The 22,147-nt window shown below is 38.9% G+C and overlaps 1 non-coding gene across 1 annotated transcript; it reads left to right on the top strand.

Annotated features, from left to right (window-relative positions):
- Positions 1-7,596: 7,596 nt before the first annotated feature.
- Trnal-caa (transfer RNA leucine (anticodon CAA)) lies at positions 7,597-7,671 on the top strand. The gene has a single exon. It is a non-coding gene; the product is annotated as a tRNA-Leu (tRNA).
- The last annotated feature ends 14,476 nt before the right edge of the window (positions 7,672-22,147 follow it).

The following is a 22,147-nucleotide window of genomic DNA, read 5'->3' as shown; positions in this document are numbered from 1 at the left end:
TTCATTGGAAAAATTGCAAGAAAATTTACTTTAGCCGTAAGAGCAGCCGCAGCTTAGAAATCCCTCATGCAGCCAGTTGGTGAGTTGCTCGATGGTCTGAGGCTGTAACTACACAGTATTAATAAATGTGATTTAAAGAAGAGCTCTTTGCACACTCATTGGATTTGTTCAATCATTGTAAGAGTGTCATGGCGAAAATCTACAAAATCCTTTGGGGGGGGGGGGGGGGGGGGCGGCAGACACCACAAGAAGGGCAGTTGCATTGATGATAGTTTATCAATAAAATTTATAGAATGCATGTGCTTAGAAGATCAAGACAGTTATTGTCCCCAAGCTCCATTCACAAAAGTAACAGGAATAGTGGCAGATGACGTACCCTGTGCTGCACATTGCAGGAAGGTGGCTGGCAGAGTACAGGATGTAGGCATAGATGAAGTTTCACAATTACATGCATTTTCGTCTTACAATTGGGACAAAATGCAAATGCATCACCAGCAACAAAACCGGTTCAGTAAGAAACTGTTCATGGACAGACTGGTACTGAGGAGCAAGACGTACTCCCTAAACAGCTTAGGATCACTGTTCTCACCAGGAACTTGATAGAGATAAAATCAAACCTTAGTTACTGGAAATGTTTCAAGATATACTTGCTACAGCTGTCTCTCAAGATAATTTTGGGATCATTTAGTGCAGCATAAAACCTTTTCTCCCTCACGTCATAGTCCAAAATAGTTAATTGATATTTCTCTCCTATTTAGAAATAACAGTGTGAAAAGAAGGGACTTGAAATCCCAGAGGGGACTATTCCGTGCCAAAATGAAATAACAGTAAAGAATTTTATCACACTCCGAACAAACAAACACACCACATAAAAAAAATGTCGCTGCTCACTTATTACATCCCAATAAGGATCTGTACACAAGTAAGAGCAATGAGTTAATGTTGTTTGAAGTATTTTGAACCATTTTTGTGAATTGTTTTTCCAGAGAACTTCTTTTTCCTCTTCAAAAACTGAACATTTGTGAGTTATAAGCATCACACCTACTTTGATCTATCACCACAGTGTATAAACTGAAAAACTCCATTAAAGAATTCCACAAATTTCAGATTTATGCAAAAGGAGCAGTTAGTGTAAACAAATCACTGAGTGTTGGTATGTGTTACATAACAACAGTATTAAAACATTACAAGAGTAATAGTCTTTTCATATATCATCACATTGTAACCACAATCGAGACTAAATCCGAAAACAGGGTCGTCAATGAAATACAACACTTATCCTGAAAGCACATCTATTATATGCATCCATGTACAAGCACAACAGAGCTGCCTCATGGACGCAATGCGCAGCTATTTATACGAACAAAACATATTTCAGAACTTCCAAACATAGGTAATTTTGAGAACCTTCTTGAAAGATATAGGCTAAATAACAAGTACCTGCTGGTGACTATATTTGAAATGGTCACCCACAACACACCAGCCAGTGACACTTAAGTGCTACTTCACAATGCATATAGCACAGCACAGCATTACTCAGTCACCTGAAGAAACAGTGACTGGCTGTTTCTGAAGTTATCATTGCAGCTGATTACAACCATCTACTTCTAGATCCTCTCACTGATTGTCTGTATGGTGTTTGGATCTTGTTGTTGCATCCTCTTTGCTAGGATGAGCATCGAAGATAGCCAACTGTCACAACTTCGCAGTCATCGAGTGGACCTTCAGCTTCATTGAATGAGAAGCCCTAATCGTCGGTCCGTGCCTCAGGACTCAGGGATTCACCCAAGGACATGGATGACATCTCTGCACTTTTGTCGTCTGGTTGAAGGTCATAATCCTCGACTTAGTATGCATCGTCGGACAAGCAACAAAAGGTATATGGCCCAAAGGTAGTGTTTTACTAACTTTCCCAATAATCCCACTTTTTGCGTAGGTGTAAAAATCCACACCAAGTCCCCAAGCTGTGTCTTACTGGCTGGTTCTTGGCATCATTGTGCTTGGTCCTTGGGCATCCAGGGACCAAATGTGAACCAGCTGTCTTGCTTGTTTGGTCCGGGTGATATGAAATTACCTCCTGTAATAGTCTTGACTGGAAATCATTTCCATTGTCAAAGGTCACTTAGGGTGCTCCTAGCTTCGAAATGATTTCTTCTACAAAGAACCTTAAAACTTCCAGAGCTCCAGCAGTTACATCTTTGGTGACAGTGCAGCAAGTGAGGTATTCAGTGCAAACTATTATCCATTGATTCCTCTTTGTCAGTTTCAGGAACCTTTCCAATCATTTGATTGCAATCTGGTGGAATAGTGCTGCTGCAAGCAGTATTAGTATCAGATGCCGCAGAGGTAATTGCGGCACTTGCTTCCCCAGCAATCCTTGCAAAGCCTCACAGATATAAGCTCTACTTTGAAAATAAAGATTCAGTTGCCAAAACTGTGAAAAACAGGGATTTGGTGCAATGCCCCCTTTAATGGGAAAGACAGTATCTATTAGATTTTGGAAGTGCCATTGAATTACATCACTGTGCTGAACATTAGATATAGCATTGACACATATGGTAGTAAGTACATAGTTACAGTGCAGCCTCACAGGGCGAGCATAATTCATTCCAGAAACTCGTGGTGCAAAATACTCTATAAACGAAACAATTTATCCCGTATAAATTAATGTAAAATATGGTAATGCGTCCCATGCAGAAAAAGTACTAAACGCATTATCTTATTTGTGCCAATTATTCAAAGAGAATTATACATACAGTATTATGTACTTTATTATTCACAATACATAAATAATTCTTTTTTACTAGGAAGCTGTCTATAGTCATTTGTTTCGACACTTCAACACTTGGCAAAAATGCGACACAGCAATATCATCAAATAAATTTGTAATATGCGTTGTACTGCTTTATTGGGATGATGATTTTCAATGTACGATGCAACTGATGCCCACGCTTTCAGCATTTCTCTTATTAGATTAGATTAATACTAGTTCCATGGATCATGAATACGATATTTCGTAATGATGTGGAATGAGTCAAATTTTCCAATACATGACATAATTAAGTTAATTTAACAACATACTTAAGTTAATATAACAACTTTTTCATTTTTTTGTGTTTTTTATTTTTATTAAGTCACATCATCTTTATATATATATATATATATATATATTTAAAAAGAAAGATGATGAGACTTACCAAACAAAAGCGCTGGCAGGTCGATAGACACACAGACAAACACAAACATACACACAAAATCTAGCTTTCGCAACCAATGGTTGCCTCGTCAGGAAAGAGGGAAGGAGAGGGAAAGACAAAAGGATTTGGGTTTTAAGGGAGAGGGTAAGGAGTCATTCCAATCCCGGGAGCGGAAAGACTTACCTTAGGGGGAAAAAAGGACAGGTATACACTCGCACACACACACATATCCATCCTCATATACACAGACACAAGCAGACATTTGTAAAGGCAAAGAGTTTGGGCAGATATATATTTTCCTGAGATGTTGATCACTGTGCCCTTATCCCTTAGGAAATCAATGCCAAAAATGTATTCACTGACTAACCTGCTTACTATTGGGAATGGGCATTTTATAACTCCATTTCGTATTTCAACTTCCACTTGTATTTACATTTTGACATCTCATGACGTAACACCAATAGCTCCAATAATCTTACAATTCTGTGGAGGAAATGTGGATACTTTTGTGACCTCACAAATCTTACTGAATAAACTGCACAACTCAACATTCACTATAGCACACATGTCCAGAACAATTGTAGTTGTCACATATTTATGATAGCATGTACAGTAATTTGAACAATCTCTTCACTATGGTTACAGCATGTGCAATGGTCAGTTGTGAATTCTTCCCTAACGTCATTGTATGGTAATAGATTTACAGAGTTAGTTACATTGTCCCCGGGCCACCCCATGGCTTACAGTTTCTTGTTACATTTAATTTGTTAATCTTTGATTATGGGGCATGGCTCTTCCTCCATCTCAATAATATTTATGTTGGGATTCTGTGATTGGCAATTTCCTTCGATCATATGGTTTTCAACATGACCTTCGTGCAATTATGTTTTGTTTACATTCCAGTGATTGTTTTTGTCATGTCCTTGGCACTGTCCTACGCCAACACAATGGTAACCAGTTTGGTCTGTTACCATCACTCCTTATCTTAATAAGACTAGGTGGGCCACATTTAGCAAGTAGAGCATTTCGTAACAGAGTTTTGCCAGTTACGCCACAGGATTGACTTGATAGTCTTTTGATCTGCCCGCAACTGTAAAATTCTATGTGCAGCGGAAAGAAGTGAAGTGCATCCTGTTGTTATTTTTACTGGTTGTGAACACCTGAACTTGTTCATTTTCAAACAGATATTCATGTAGCAAAATTGACTGTAAATAAAGTACTGCCCCCACCCCATAGGATAAGTGCATAGATGACAAACCTGCATGATTTTTTTTTTCCAACACACAGTAGATCTTAATCTAATCATTCATTTATATTTGTTTCCTTAATTGAAGACCACCTCGAAAAATCTATAGAAAAGCTTTCTCTTCATGCAGCAAACTGAATACTTGTCTTTGTCTCTTGTTAAGCAGTAAAATCCTCTACTTTTATAACTAGTTTAAGAACAATTCTTTCATTTGTGCTTGTTTGTCAGTTGACTGTTTTATAAAGTCAGGAATGCTTTGATTCACAGTTTTCAATGCGGTGGTTTCAGTAGTTAATGCATCAGGTTGTAACATGAAATTTGATTCAGTGGATGTTAAGTTTGTTGGCTCAGAGGACATCTCCTCTTCTTTGAATGACATCTCATTATGTTTAGTGGACATTTCACTACACATTGCAGACATTTCATTTCATATTTCATCTTGAGTGGATGAAATTTCATTAGGCATTTCATCATATCTGGATGACACTTCATTATGTGTAATACATATTTCTTTTGGCAGTTCATATCTTATTTGTTGTAAACTTGTTCCCATCATATCTACTAAACTGTGATACAAGGCAGTATTTGGATCTTGTATGGGGCCGATAGTTTCATTAATTTTCTCGCTCTGAGCAACTGATTCCGTTTCACAAGGTGAGGTTTTATCATTTTCAGTGACCGCTTCAGCAAATTCACTATTGCCGGAATTCAGTTGTATTTCATCTCATATTTCTGTTTCCATTTTTGTGGCTCTTCCTATTTTTACCATAATATGTAAAGTGGCTCAAATTACATGTGTAAAATAACATATTTCAATTTAATATCAGCAAACAATTAACAGTACTGCTGAACAAGAATGTTCTGGATAGATGACATTCATTGGCTGAAACAATAAAGAAGTGCTGTTCCACACAAAGTCAGTCATCTTGCGAAAAATTGTTTACCAACAACTAAACACTTGTTTGGCAAAGCAACTTTATACTCAGTTAAATGTAACTACTGTACTTACTACCACAACATGCCAATTCTACATCTGACATTCAGCTCAAGTACTGTAATTGAATGGCACTTCCAAAAATTGTAAGAGATATTGTTTTTACCATTGTAGGGAGCATTGTAATGGTTCCCTATGTTTTTCAATGTCACTGATTGAATCATTACATTTAAAGTAGAATTTATATTAGTCTGTTCTAGATTTTCATTCACCTGCATGGCTACTCTGAAAATCACACTGAAGTGCCAGGCAGAGGGTTCATCGAACCACCTTCACACTAATTCTCCATTATTCCACTCTCAAACAGCGCACGGCAAGCTCTGATTTCCCTTATTTTATTATGAAGATCATTTCTTCGTAAGTAGATCGGCATCAACAAAATATTTTCGCATTCTGAGGAGAAAGTTGGTGATTGGAATTTCGTGAGAAGATCCCATGAGATACGACTTTGTTTGTAATGAGGTCCACCCCAAATCTTGTATCATGTTTGTGACACTCTCTCTCCTATTTCTTGATAATACAAAATGTGCTGTCCTTCTTTGGACTTTCTTAATGTACTCCATTAAGCCTATATGGTAAGGATCCCACACTGCGCAGCAGTACTCCAAAAGAGAACAGACGAGCATAGTGTAGGTGGTCTCTTTAACAGATCAGTTGCATCTTCTAAGTGTTCTGCCAACAAAACAGTCTTTGGTTCACCTTCCCCACATTTTCTGTGTGTTCTCTCCAAATGCAAGTTGTTAGTAATTGTGATTCCTTGGTATTTATTTGAAATTATCGCCTTTAGGTTTAATTGATTTATCGTATAACTGAAGTTTAATGGATTCCTTTCAGCACGCATGTGGATGACCTCGCACTTTTCATTATTTAGGGTCAATTGTCAATTTTTGCACTATACATATATCCTATCTAAATCTTTTTGTAATTGATTTTGATCTTCTGATGACTTTACCAGATAAATGACAGCATCATCTGTAAACAACCTAAGGCAGCTACTCAGATCATCTCATAAATCATTTATGTAGATAAGGAACAGCAGAGGATCTATAACATTACCTTGGGGAATGCCAGAAATCACTTCTGTTTCTCTTGATGATTTTCCATAAAATGCTACGAGCAGCGACCCCTCAGTGACGAAATCACAAATCCAGTCGCATAACTGAGACGACATTCCATAAGCAAGCAACTTGATACAAGCTGAGGTACAGTATCAAAAGCCTTCTGGTAATCAAGAAATACAGAATCAATTTGAAATCCCTTGTTGACAGCACCAACATTTTGTGTAACGAGCTATACGTTTCACAAGAACGATGTTTTCTAAATCCATGTTCACTGTGTATCAATAGGCCATTCTCTTTGAGGTAAATCATAATGTTCGGACACAATATATATTCCAAAATCCTGTTGCAAATTGACATTAATGATATGGGCTATTATTTAGTGGATTACTGTTATTGTCTTTCCTGAATAATGGTGTAACCTGTGCAACTTAACACTCTTCAGGTATCGATCTTTCATAAAGCGAGCAATTGTATATGATTGTTAAGTATGGAGGTATTGCATCAGCATACTCTCAAAGGAACCTAATTGGTATACAATCTGGATTGGAAGACTTGCTTTCATTTAGTGATTTAAGTTGCTTCACTACTCTGAGGATATCTATTGGGTTCTCTCTTAAGTTCGTTTGTTTCGCTTGCTTGTTCCATCTATAATGCATACAAACACTGCACCCACTGTGGCCCCCAGGTTAACACAGTTGCCTAGCTGCCCTTCGATGTAGAGGTCTACAACCTGATGTGCCATTGGATACTTCAGTGTGCGTTTGTGCCTGGCGCTGGATGGAGCAACATGAACATGTGTTTACAAGCTGTGAAAAGCAAGAAAGAACATTTACGACGTCTTATGCTATTTTACTATCATAAGGGGAAAACCATCTCACAATGCTGGCAGAAGATTTGCACTGTATATAGGGACAATGCAGCAACAGCTCAACCATGTCAAAAGTGGAATGAAATTTTCACTCTACAGCGGAGTGTGCGCTGATATGAAACTTCCTGGCAGATTAAAACTGTGTGCCGGACCGAGACTCGAACTCGGGACCTTTGCCTTTTGCAGGCAAGTGCTCTATCGACTGAGCTGTGAGGACAGGGCGTGAGTCGTGCTTGGGTAGCTCAGTTGGTAGAGCACTTGCCCGCAAAAGGCAAAGGTCCCGAGTTCGAGTCTCGGTCCGGCACACAGTGTTAATCTGCCAGGAAGTTTCATGTCAAAAGTGGTTTAGTCAGTTTAGAGCTGGGAATTTTGTCTTAACACATAAACCTCGATCTAGACAGCTAACAGTTACAGATGTAGACAGCTTAATGACATGATAGCCAACAAACCATGAATGACAGTGCTGGTGTTGGCATTGGTGCTCAGTGTCACTTGTGCTACTGTAGCCTGGAACATTAAGAAGCTGGTTTATGTATATATTCGTGATGTATAGATTCCACATTAACTGAATGAAGCAACTGATCCAGCAAATGTCCATCTGTGACTCCTTATTGAGACACAATCCCAATGCTCCTTTTCTGGAATGGATGATAACTGAAGAGCTGAGATGTGGATCATGTATAACAACGCATGGAAGAGTATATTGTGGCAGAAGACAGGGCAGTCACCATTATTGGTTCCTAAACCTGGGCTGCATCTGAGAAAGGGTTCTGCTATGCATCTGGTGGGACTGCAAATGTGTCCTGTATTAAGAACTTCTTCTGGTTGAGACTACCACTCCCAATACTGTTCACAGTTGGACCATCTGAAGGCAGCCATTGATGAGAAATGAGTGGATCTGGGACACAACGTTGTCTTTCACTACAATACCGCCAGACCACATACATTTATGGTGTCCTGTCAAAAGCTGTGTCTTTTGAGTGGGATGTGTTACCTCAAGCCCCGTATTCACCAGACTTTGCCCCTTCCGACTTTCATCTATTCTGTTCCCTGCATAATTTCCCGAATAGCAAATGCCTTACCACCTGGGAGAACTGCAGACTGAACCTTGAAGACTTCATCAACATGAAAACCCCCCACAATTTGGAAGAATGGCATTTATAAGTTTCCAGGGAAAATGGCAATAGATTTTTGACAATAATGGTGTATACTGCACAGCCTCGTTTATTTATATTGTGCATGATCTTGTGTGTGAAGTGTGTAAGCAGACAGGCTGGCAACCACTCTGTTGTTGCTGTGCTGTGGGGAGGTGCATTTCCAGGCATTCTTTGCGATACCACTGTAACAAAGAGCAAAATAACTTATGAGAAAACTCAGTACTTCCGAGTTACTCATGTTGGCAGCTGTACTTGATTTGAATTCTGGAATATTTACTTCGTCATCTTTGGCGTAGGAATTTCAGAAGGCTGTGTTTAGTAACCCTGCCTTAGCAGCACTGTCGTCGATAGTATTTCCATTGCTATTGCATAGAGAAGGCATTGATTATGTCTTGCCACTAGCATATTTTACATACAAGCAGAATTTCTTTGGATTTTCTACTAGGTTTCGAGACAAAGTTTCAGTGTGGAAATTATAATAAGCATCTCGCATTCAAGTCCGCACTAAATTTTGAGCTTCTGTAAAAGATCACCAGCCCTAGGGATTTTGCATTTATTTAAATTTGGCATGCTTTTTTCATTTTTTCTCCAACAGTGTTCTGACCTGTTTCGTGTTCCATGGTGTATCAGCTCTGTTGTCTGGTCTGCACTTACATTGTTAATTTGGAAGGCGTGGAGATCATCTCTTAGGAAGGCATCAAGTGAATTTTTATTTGCTTTTTGAATAGATATATCTTTCGTTTATTTTTGCTGTATTGGGGAGTTACAGTATTCAGTTTCGCTACAATAACCCTATATTCACTGATCCCTGTACCCATTTTGATGTTCATTATTAGCTCAGGATTATTTGTTGCTAAGAGGTCAAATGCGTTTTCACAGTCACTTACTATTCGAGTGGGCTCGTGATCTAATTGCTCAAAATAATTTTTAGGGAATGCATTTAGGACAATTTCGGATAATGTTTTATACGTACTTCCAAACTGAAATATGTATTTTCGCCAGCATATTGAGGGTAAATTGAAGTCACCATCGACTAAAATTGCATGTGTCAGGTACATGTTTGAAATCAGATTCAAGTTTTCTTTGCACCTTCCAGCAATTGTATCATCTGCGCTGGGAGATCGGTAAAAGGATCCAATCATTATTTCATTCCAGTTGCCATGAATGACTTATCCCCACACTAGCTCACAGGAACTATCTACTTCAATTTCACTACAAGATAAACTGTTACTGACAGCAACAAATGCACCATCACTAACTGTTTTTAGCCTATCCTTTCTTAACATCATTAGGTACTTTGTAAAAATTTTGGCTGAACTTATCTCCAGCTTTAGCCAACTTTCTGTGCCTATAATGATTTGAGCATCAGTGTTTTTTATTGCTGTTTGGAGCTCTGATTCTTTCTCTACACAGCTACAACAATTTACAACTGTTATACTGATGGTTCCTAGATCCACATTCTTCCTGTGTTCAACCTGCACTCTGTGAGACTGAAGCATTTTTGTGTTTCCCTGAGATCCTCTACCCTAAAAAAACTGCCCAGTCAATATCACACAACCCCCACTACCTATGTAGCCATCTCCTGCGTGTAATGGATTCCTCACATATTTAGCAGAACCCAAAACCCCACCACCCTATAACCTTATGTTTTTGTAAAAAAGCACTACAGTAAGCCTTCTTCTTGCTACCTTTTTATCTCCAAACCACTACTTTTTTTTCCATCAATTAATTTAAAAGCTTATTATCTTTTTCATGATTATATTGTTCTCTTGCTATTGTCAACGCCGTACAGTCTTTTTCACAAACATTTACTTTTAATTGCAAACATTGTAAAATCCACAGAAATGTGAGTACAAGGTAGGATTACAGAAAGCAGCACGGTCAAATGAAGAAGGGGTAAATCATCAACTATGGTTCGCAACAGTTTGTCCCTTTGTTTCATATTTTCTTTTATGTTTGCTACCATTGTTGTTTGCAAGTCACTGTCACACAATTATCTTGCAATAAAGTCTTGGGAAGACAGTATTCTCTTGAGTTTATTCAGGATGTTACCTCAGTGTATGACAAGTGAATAGACTATTAATGAGTTCTTGACTGTATCATTCTTAGAATTAAAATGTTTAGAATGAGTGAATTTAAATTCAAAAGGTGCATAAATAACATTCAAAGATATATTCTGTTTTGAGGGAAAAGAGTATTGTGATTGACACTTTCATGTATTGTGACCAATCCTGTAATTTAAATTAATTTTTTTTAACAAAATATACAATCCTTCAGAAATTTTTGTGGTAAATGTATTCTGTAGCTCGCTGTAGCGAGCATGAAGGCTGCCATTCAGAAATCGTCTTTAGGAAAATGGCAGGAGCGTGCACAAATGCACAGCACTTCACAGTTGAAAGTACGCATTTATTTTAACGTATATACAGATTTCTCCCTTTACAATACATCATAACAAGAAGACAGCAGTGAGAACTCCAGAGTTAGCAAGGTAGTCAACATCACTAATGCTCCCCTTGGTCATTGGTCCCCATTAACTTCCGATGAGTTCAACACGATTTACGGCAAGTTACCTCGCTTCATCATTGTCGGTGAAAATCTTCATACAATGAGACAGAAAACAGTCTTGACCATTCTTACTGAAAATCTGTTCATCCACTTCATTTCTGCTACACATTCATTCAGAACAACAAACTCTGATTCGACAGTGCTTGTGCTTAGAGCCACTGTTCAGTGTTTCTGATGCTCCAACTTACAGCTGCACTCCCAAAACCTGTCAAATATCCACTAAAGGATTTATGATGATTTGGATCAGCTCCGCAGTCTGCACTGATATGCATTTCAATTTTCTTACCCATCTTGCGGTAACCATTTGCATCATTATTGTTCTAACAAATAACATAATATGTGTTTGATGACACACAAGTGCTTCTCCCTTGGATTGCTGTCGTACCAGCATTAAATAAGTTGTTGGATGGGCTAAATATGGCCTTGTACCCGTAGCCAAGTATAGAAGACTTCCAATTATGGTTCTGCGTTTTGATACACCCTGTCCACTGAGCTTGTTGGCATCTCTTCACACAACATTATATCATCCACATATGCAATCGCTATGAGTTCATGCTGTAGCTCATAGTAAAGAGATTGAAGAAATGAACGATGAGATAAAAGAAATTATTCAGATAGTGAAGAGAAATGAAAATTTAATAGTCATGGGATGCTGGAATTCGATAGTAGGGAAAGGAAGAGAAGAAAACGTAGTAGGTGAATATGGAATGGGGATAAGGAATGAAAGAGGAATACGCCTCGTAGAATTTTGCACAGAGCAAAACTTAATCATAGCTAACACTTGGTTTAAGAATCATGAAAGAAGGTTGTATACATGGATGAGGCTGGAGACACTGGAAGGTTTCATATAGATTATATAATGGTTAGACAGATATTTAGGAACCAGGTTTTAAATTGTAAGACATTTCCAGGGGCTGATGTGGACTCTGACCACTATCTATTGGTTATGAACTGTAGATTATAACTGAAGAAACTGCAAAAAGGCAGGAATTTAAGGAGATGGGACTTGATAAACTGAAATAGCCAGAGGTTGAAGAGAGTTTCAGAGAAAGCATTAGTAAACAACTGACAAGAACAGGGGAAAGAAATACAGCAGGAGAAGAATAAGTAGCTTTGAGAGATGAAATAGTGAAGGCAACAGAGGATCAAGTAGGCAAAAAGACTAGGGCTAGTAGAAATCCTTGTGTAACAGAAGAGATATTGAATTTAATTGATGAAAGGAGAAAATATAAAAATGCAGTAAATGAAGCCAGCAAAAACAAACACAAAAGTCTCAAAAATGAGATTGACAGGAAGTTCAAAATGGCTAAGCAGGGATGGCTATAGGACAAATGTAAGGATGTACAGGCATATATCACTAGGGTAAGAGGAAAATTAAAGAGACCTTTGGAGAAAAGAGAACCGCTTGTATGAATATCAAGAGCTCAGATGGAAAACCAGTTCTAAGCAAAGAAGGGAAGGCAGAAACACTTAAGAAGTATATAGAGGCTCTATACACAGGTGATGTACTTGAGGGCAATATTATGGAAATGAAAGAGGACACAGATGAAGATGAAATGGGAGATATGATACTGCTGAAGAGTTTGACAGAGCACTGAAAGACCTAAGTTAAAACAAGGCCCCAGGGGTAGACAACATTCCATTAGAACTATTCATAGCCTTGGGAGATCCAGCCATAACAAAACTCTTTCATCTGGTGGGCAAGATGTAAGAGACAGGCGAAATACCCTCAGACTTCAAGAAGAATATAATAATTCCAATCCCACAGAAAGCAGGTGTTGACAGGTGTGAAAATTACTGAACTATCAGTTTAATAAGGCACGGCTGCAAAATACTAACATGAATTCTTTACAGACGAATGGAAAAACTGGTAGAAGCCGACCTTGGGGAAGATAAGTTTGGATCCATAGAAATGTTGAACACATGATGCAATACTGAGCCTATGACTTATCTTAGAAGATAGATCAAGACAAGGCAAACCTACATTTCTAGCATTTGTAGACTTGGAGAAAGCTTTTGACAATGTTGACTGGAATACTCTCTTTCAAATTATGAAGGTGGCAGGGGTAAAATACAGGGAGCGAAGGCTATTTACAATTTGTAAAGAAACCAGATGGCAGTGATAAGAGTCAAGGGGCATGAAAGGGAAGCAGTGGTTGGGAAAGGAGTGAGACAGGTTTGTAGCCTATTCCCAATGTTATTCACTCTATATATTGAGCAAGCAGTAAAGGAAACAGAAGAAAAAAATTGGATTGGGAATTAAAATCCATGGAGAATAAATAAAAACTTTGAGGTTTGCCGATGACATTGTAATTCTGTCAGAGACAGCAAAGGACCTGGAAGAGCAGCTGAACGGAATGGACAGTGTCTTGAAAGGAGGATATAAGATGAACATCAGCAAAAGCAAAATGAAGATAATGGAATGTAGTCGAATTAAATCAGGTGAGGCTGAGGGAATTAGGTTAGGAACTGAGACACTTAAAATAGTACATGGGTTTTGCTGTTTGGGTAGCAAAATAATTGATGATGGTCAAAGTAGAGAGGATATAAAATGTAGACTGGCTATGGTAAGGAAAGCGTTTCTGAAGAAGAAAAATTTGTTAACATCGAGTACAGATTTAAGTGTCAGGAAGCCTTTTCTGAAAGTATTTGTATGAAGATAGCCATGTATGGAAGCAAAACATGGACGATAAATAGTATAGATAAGAAGAGAATAAAAGCTTTTGAAATGTGGTGCTACAGAAGAATGCTGAGGACTATATGGGTAGATCACACAACTAATGACAAGGTACTGTATAGAATTGGGGAGAAGAGGAATTTGTGGCACAACTTGACTAGAAGAAGGGAATGGTTGGTAGGACATGTTCTGAGACAGTCAAGGGATCACTAATTTAGTATTGGAGGGCAATGTGGGGGGTAAAAATCGTAGAGGGAGACCAAAAGATGAATACACTAAGCAGATTCAGAAGGATGTAGGTTGCAGTAAGTACTTGGAAATGAAGAAGCTTGCACAGGATAGAGGAGCATGGAGAGCTGTTTCAAACCAGTCTCTGGACTGAAGACCATAACAACAACAAACACATGGGTCAGCTACTGATGACAGGATCCCTCGTTTGCGAAGGAATTCATCAAGTGTTTCATTCCATCTTCTGCCTGACTGGTGCAGCCCATACATGTACTTTCCAGTCCTCTTATCCAGTCACCTTTGTTCAGTTCCTCTTGATCTGGTATGCTATTGAATTTTCTTTGTAGTTTCTCAAGTGGCAACTGTGAAACCAATGGGCAATTCCACATAGACTTGATTTTTTATGTCAGCCATCAAATATGCCGCAACAATATCTAAATAGTGAATTATCAATCTCATTTAATTGCTATTCCCATAAGTAGTCACATAGTTTTCATTTGTACAACTAGACTGTAAAATTTGTCAATATCACTTCCTGGTCGTTGCTCATTATCAAAAGCTACCATTTGCACTCTGTGTCCGGCAGTTCTTGCATTTTCACCATATTGTTGCTGAAAACCATTTTGTTCATACTGTCTTTGTGTTGTTAGTATGTGCTACAAATGTCCACATTGGTTTCATGTTAGAGTTTCCAATTCTTGCCATTTTTCTATATCATCAGCTGACATGGCTTCCTATACACTTCACATATCTTTTTCTGTTGGTGTATTCTCCTTTTCAACTGTGCATACTTTCTCCTTTTCATCTGTCTTGTAGTTGTTTGACTTGTCACCTTGAACATGTTGTGTAGTTCTCTTTGATTGTAGGTTCCTGTATTTCACAGGTATTATCATCAATTTTTGTGAAGTTATCACTCTCAGTGCTCGCGTCTTCCCTTTCAGTCCCCTATTCCTATTCAGTGTGTTCAGAGCCACACATTTACAAATCATCACTTTGTCTGATGTTAGGTGCTTCTCCCATTTCCTTAAAATCTACATTCTGTAATAATGCTTCATCATCTGTGATAGTTGCTGCCTTCAGATCAATCACTTTTGTAAGCTGCAGCTGCTTATTCAAGAAATTATTTCAGTATCTGTAAAATAGATCTACCAACAATTTCAGAAGAAGATCACGAGATTTCATCACTCCCACAAGCAGAAGAGGCTTCCCCAGCACCACCTCAGGAGGATATATTCTCGTCAAGAATAGTTCCAGAGCCGAAAGATGAAGCACCATTAGCACCCAGAGTATCAGTGGCAGCTCTAGCAGAACCATCAGACAAGAGTTCCTCACCATCCCAAGGAGAAGGGACACCTGCAGGAAGAAGGAGCCAGAGGCCCAAAAAATCCACAGTACCCAGTGAGAAATTTTTATGGTATCATTCAAAGGAAAGGAAAATGGTGTCACAACTACATTTTCAAGTAAGCCTAATGTTAATACTTTAAGAGAGAGTACCCAGTCAACCATCTCAAATCTCCAGACAGTGCTAATAAATTCACTGTTTTCCATCAGAGCATTCAAGGCTTATTAAGTAAACTAGATAAGCTATCCATAACATTCTAGACAAGGACTTTATTAATAATCTGATGTAATCTATTTTACTGAACACTATGAAACTTGGTTCTGACACTCTGCAGCTGAATAAGTATAACCCAGCAGCTCTTTATTGTAGACATACTTTAGATAAAGATGGAGTGGCGATTTATGTTAAGAACAAAATAGCTTATAGATATTTAGACTTGAGTGAGTACTGTATTGATCAACATTGTGAGGTCTGTGGAGCTGCAATCTGTAATGACTTTCTGAAATTACTGACTTCTGATTTTACAGGGCTTCTAGAGGCAAAATTTGTATGTTCCTAAAACAGTTGGAATCTCTGTTAACTCATTTTTTTGCAAAAACAAAAGATATTATAATTTTATGTGATTTTAATGTTGACTTTCTTACTGATAACATGGGAAGAAATGACTTACCACATTTAATGAACTTTTTAGTTTAACAGCACTGGTGGATTTTCCCACTAGAGTCACACCTAATTTCATGAGTCGAATTGGCAATATCTTAGACAGAAGCAGAAATCTAAACGTAACTGTAAAACATATGAGTATATTAAATGGGCTCTCAGACCATGGTGGTCAGCTACTTTCAATTGAAGGTGTTAGCCCTCTTAGTAAGAACAATTCCTGCAGTAAAACCCTCAGAGTAATTGACACACAATCTATCAATACCTTCTGTAATTCCCTACAAGAAGTTGACTGCGACCAGTTTGAGCTCTTTGACAACGTTAATGACAAGTACAATGCTTTTCTAAATGAATTTATCTGCCTATTCACAGTGGCCTTTCCTAAAAGGACTGCCAAATTCAGACGTGAAACCCATTCTAATAAAAACTGGTTAACATTGGGCATCAAAACCTCCTGCAGAAGGAAAAGGAATCCGTGTGTCTCACTCAAATCCAGGTATAGCCTAGAAAAGGAAAAAATTCTCTAATAATAAAATTAAAACCACATGGGATATAATAAAAAGGGAAACAGGTAAAATCCCTGCTGGAGAAAACATCATAGAAATTAAAACAAATGATATCATTCATAAAATTGCTGAAATAATTACTGACATTTTTAACAACCACTTTTTGGAACCAGCAGCCCAAACTGGAAAAAACATGTTCCCTTAATGAAACCATGTTATCCCTTCAAAATGCTATTTTTAAAAAAAGGAGATCAAAATGTCTCCTGTCACAGTACATGAAATTGAGAATATAATTAGAGAGATGAAAAGCAAGAATTCTGTTGGTACTGATGATATCTCTTCAAGATTACTGAAGGAATGCTATCAGCCAATGAGCAAAATGCTGTGCCATATATTCGATGAATCCATCCAGCAAGGGACTGTTCCTGAGAGATTAAAGTATGCTAATGTCAAACCTCTCTTTAAAAAAGATAATAAAACTGATATTACCAACTATTGGCCTACATCCCTTTTAACAACCTTATCTAAAATTCATGAAAAATTGGTTCACAAAAGACTTATTGAGCACCTCATTCATTATAAGGTGTTAAACAGTAGCCAGTTTGGATTTCAACAGGGTGTTTTAACAGCTATTTTCTCCTTGTGTCTCTTAATAAAAAATTATCTCCTGTTGGTATCTTCTGTGACCCTTGTAAGGCCTTTGATACTGTTAACCATGAAATCCTCCTAGCAAAGGCTGAATATTATGGTATAAGTGGATCAGCTGGCTCATGGATTAAATCCTACCTCACTGGAAGAAAGCGGATGGTCATGTTGAATGAATCTGAGGGGCACTCTGTGTAATCTAGCTGGGGCTCTACTGGTTGTGGTGTTCCTCATCTTTACAATGACCTTCCCTTGTATACTAGCTTTAAAACTCATTTTACTCTTTTTGCTTATGACACCTCCATCCTCATCAACAAAACTCCCAACAACAATCTTGAGGAATCAGCCAATATTGTCTTTAATGAAGTACTTAATTGGTTTGAAAATAATGGGTTATCACTAAATGTTAACAAAACCCAGTTTGTTCATTTCCAAGTAACTTAAAAAGTGGAGGCTCAAATAAGTATTAAATGTAATGGTAGTGAGTTACTACAAGTTGAATCCTCCAGGCTCCTGGGTGTACCCATTGACAGCAATCTAAAATGGTCTGAACATATTTTACAACTTCTCAAAAAACTCAGCTCAGCAACATTCACTATTCATTTTATTTCCACTGTCTGTCACCGAGATACTAAAAAACTGCTTATTTTAGTTACTTCCATGTGCTGTTGTTGTATGGCATAGTTATCTGGGGTAATCAGCCACGTTCCAAAAAAAATATTCATTGCCCAAAATATAGTAATTAGGATAATGAGTGGAGTCTAGCCTAAACATTCATGTAGAAACCTTTTTAGAAAATTAGGGATCCTGACAACTGCATATCAATATATCTACTTCCTGTTATGTTTGATTGGTAAAAATGAGCAACTATACAAAACCAATGATCCATCCCATACAATACGAGGAGGAAAATGGATCTCCATTATGAATTAAAAAATTGTAGTATTGTACAAAAAGGAGACCATTACATGAGCTGCAAGATGTTCAATGCTCTCCCCCCATCACTGAAATCACTTGTCCACAAGCTTCCCAAACAGCTCAAATGCTATCTAATAGATAATTCCTTTTATTCAGTTGAAGAATATTCCAAATGCGTTAACTCTAATTGATTTTTCTTTTAATTAAATGTAATGTACTTTTATTCATTAAGATAGTTGGAATCATTGTTAACATTTCTATGCCTTTTATGTAGCTATTAAGATCTACTTTTGTTTTAACATCTTTAAGTGTAATTTTGTCTATGTCTACTAATGTGTATTTTGTATATAATAGAGGGAAACATTCCACGTGGAAAAAATATATGTAAAAAGAAAGATGATGAGACTTACCAAACAAAAGCGCTGGCAGGTCGATAGACACACAAACAAACACACAAAATTCTAGCTTTCGCAACCAACGGTTGCCTCGTCAGGAAAGAGGGAAGGAGACGGAAAGACGAAAGGATTTGGGTTTTAAGGGAGAGGGTAAGGAGTCATTCCAATCCCGCGAGCGGAAAGACTTACCTTAGGGGGAAAAAAGGACAGGTATACACTCGCACACACATACACACACACATATCCATCCGCATATACGTGTATTTTGTCTTATATCTATATTGCCTCTTGTAAGAGGGTTCTTTGTGTGTCCCTTTTGTATAATTTGTAATAATCTGACACGTCCTACATCCATGTGAATGTCTCACTGTATTGCATTTATGGTATCTAAATAAATAAATAACATATTTGTTCGATTTTGCAGGAAAGATTTTTAATCAAATACAGCATCCCTGGCAATCACTACATAGTTAATGATTTTTGAATATCCAACCATTACATGAAGTTGCCCTTTTGGTTCAAATTTTCCACATCTGTTTCCCATGACATCCAAATAATTGCAGATAGACAATCAGTGTATGTTTGTTATCCATGCCATCATTTGTAGGGACTTTATCATTTGCTGTTGTCAGACATCTATTTCGCAGGTAATTTCCCATTGCTATTGCTTTGTCCTTGAAGTTTTGTGATGTTCTCCCTCCAACAGCATACATCGTGCACTATTTCAAGGGTTTGGTTGAACTGTTCTGCAAAACCATTTTACTGAGATGTGTCAGAGACAGTCAACTGCCTCTGAATTCCTTCTTACAGCAGATGATGCATGAAGTCTTTTCTCATACATTGACCTCCAGTGTCCATACATAGCATTCTTACTCTTTTCTGCTGAAAATTTTCTGCATACACACTGTAATTTTTGAATGACTGGAACACTTCACTCTTGACTTCTAGTTAAAAGCAAATACTACTAGTTTATTTTGAATAATCGTCAATGAAAGTAACAACATTTCACTCCACCAAGTGATTGTGACCAGAGAGAGACATTACTTCAGTGTGTATCAAACATAAAGGTTCATTTGTTCTGTTTTCAGTCCATTTGGGGCAATGAGTTTGAATTTCATAGAGTGGCTACACATTCTCCATATCTGAAGCAAATTGAATTCTCATTTGCCATTTTATCTGTAATCAAGGGTGTCTGCTGCATCATAATCTCTTGAAATTGACTAACCTCAAACAGTTCATGCTAGCTTTATTTTTTTCTCAAAACAACTTTAACCAGCAGTGATTTTTGTGTACAGTAGCAGCAACAGGGAAAGTATTAGTAGAAATGTGAATAAACTTTTCGCTGTAGGTAGAATTGCAAGATGACTTAAAATATTTTCATCCATCACAATAACTTCTTGTTGCGCCCAAATTGAATGTAAATTAATGCAATTTTATCAGGTACCACCAGAAGATTTTGGAGTAAATTCAAAACGCATTGTGGTTAGCTAGTAGAAATGGTGACTGGTGCTGAAATTCTGTACCTTCGTTTGTATGAAAATACACTCCTGAAAATTGAAATAAGAACACCGTGAATGCATTGTCCCAGGAAGGGGAAACTTTATTGACACATTCCTGGGGTCAGATACATCACATGATCACACTGACAGAACCACAGGCACATAGACACAGGCAACAGAGCATGCACAATGTCGGCACTAGTACAGTGTATATCCACCTTTCGCAGCAATGCAGGCTGCTATTCTCCCATGGAGACGATCGTAGAGATGCTGGATGTAGTCCTGTGGAACGGCTTGCCATGCCATTTCCACCTGGCGCCTCAGTTGGACCAGCGTTCGTGCTGGACGTGCAGACTGCGTGAGACGACACTTCATCCAGTCCCAAACATGCTCAATGGGGGACAGATCCGGAGATCTTGCTGGCCAGGGTAGTTGACTTACACCTTCTAGAGCACGTTGGGTGGCACGGGATACATGCGGATGTGCATTGTCCTGTTGGAACAGCAAGTTCCCTTGCCGGTCTAGGAATGGTAGAACGATGGGTTCGATGACGGTTTGGATGTACCGTGCACTATTCAGTGTCCCCTCGACGATCACCAGTGGTGTACGGCCAGTGTAGGAGATCGCTCCCCACACCATGATGCCGGGTGTTGGCCCTGTGTGCCTCGGTCGTATGCAGTCCTGATTGTGGTGCTCACCTGCACGGCGCCAAACACGCATACGACCATCATTGGCACCAAGGCAGAAGCGACTCTCATCGCTGAAGACGACACGACTCCATTCGTCCCTCCATTCACACCTGTCGCGACACCACTGGAGGCGGGCTGCACGATGTTGGGGCGTGAGCGGAAGACGGCCTAACGGTGTGCGGGACCGTAGCCCAGCTTCATGGAGACGGTTGCGAATGGTCCTCGCCGATACCCCAGGAGCAACAGTGTCCCTAATTTGCTGGGAAGTGGCGGTGCGGTTCCCTACGGCACTGCATAGGATCCTACGGTCTTGGCGTGCATCCGTGCGTCGCTGCGATCCGGTCCCAGGTCGACGGGCACGTGCACCTTCCGCCGACCACTGGCGACAACATCGATGTACTGTGGAGACCTCATGCCCCACGTGTTGAGCAATTCAGCGGTACGTCCACCCGGCCTCCCGCATGCCCACTATACGCCCTCGCTCAAAGTCCGTCAACTGCACATATGGTTCACGTCCACGCTGTCGCGGCATGCTACCAGTGTTAAAGACTGCGATGGAGCTCCGTATGCCACGGCAAACTGGCTGACACTGACGGCGGCGGTGCATAAATGCTGCGCAGCTAGCGCCATTCGACGGCCAACACCGCGGTTCCTGGTGTGTCCGCTGTGCCGTGCGTGTGATCATTGCTTGTACAGCCCTCTCGCAGTGTCCGGAGCAAGTATGGTGGGTCTGACACACCGGTGTCAATGTGTTCTTTTTTCCATTTCCAGGAGTGTATGTACAAGCAGTGTAAATATTAAATTACATACTTACTATGTGCTACTCATGACTCATTAAGAATTTTATTGACTAAATTGTTAAAAGTTCACTTTCTGGGCCCTGGCTGAGCAATTTTTTCTTTCTTTCTTTTAATTATGTTGTGGAAAATAAAAGAGAGTTGGGATTGCTGCACAAAATGTACCTCTGACCTCATGTGTCTTCAAAGTGATGTGGGCAGATGTAGTTCATTGTAGTCGGAAACCGTTTGTCCCATTTCATATTTTTAACCCATCTCTTCAGTAGCTCCTGTCATTTTGATTCATGCAATTGGCATGTTTAATTCATATTTCATTAAACAAATTGCAACAAAAAATTAAATGATTCACCAAATAAAGCAATTCACTTTCCATACAGATAAACAATAGGCTGGCTTTTCTCAGTGTTCTGGCCACCATAAATATGGCAGCCGAATTAACTTTAGTTGCCACAAGGAGTGCTGTAACTTGAATGTTACCCGCTCTATTAAATTTAAACTCGTTGATTTGGAAAAGGCTTGGCTTTCATCTTGCCCCCCAACGCAAACAGTACAAACAGATTTATTCGGCCATCTGATGCTTTGAGAGTTATTCCACTACATTTTACATGTTTCTTAGCATATGAATGTATACATGGCTTAGCCCTTGGTGCCATAAATCCATTTCCCGACTAGTGATAAGATTTGACACACGGCCACATCCATG

The sequence above is a fragment of the Schistocerca cancellata genome, chromosome 9 (assembly GCF_023864275.1).
Source record: "Schistocerca cancellata isolate TAMUIC-IGC-003103 chromosome 9, iqSchCanc2.1, whole genome shotgun sequence".
NCBI lineage: Eukaryota > Metazoa > Arthropoda > Insecta > Orthoptera > Acrididae > Schistocerca > Schistocerca cancellata.
The sequence above is the reverse complement of the archived record's forward strand: the minus strand, read 5'-3'. Positions and strand labels throughout refer to the sequence as shown.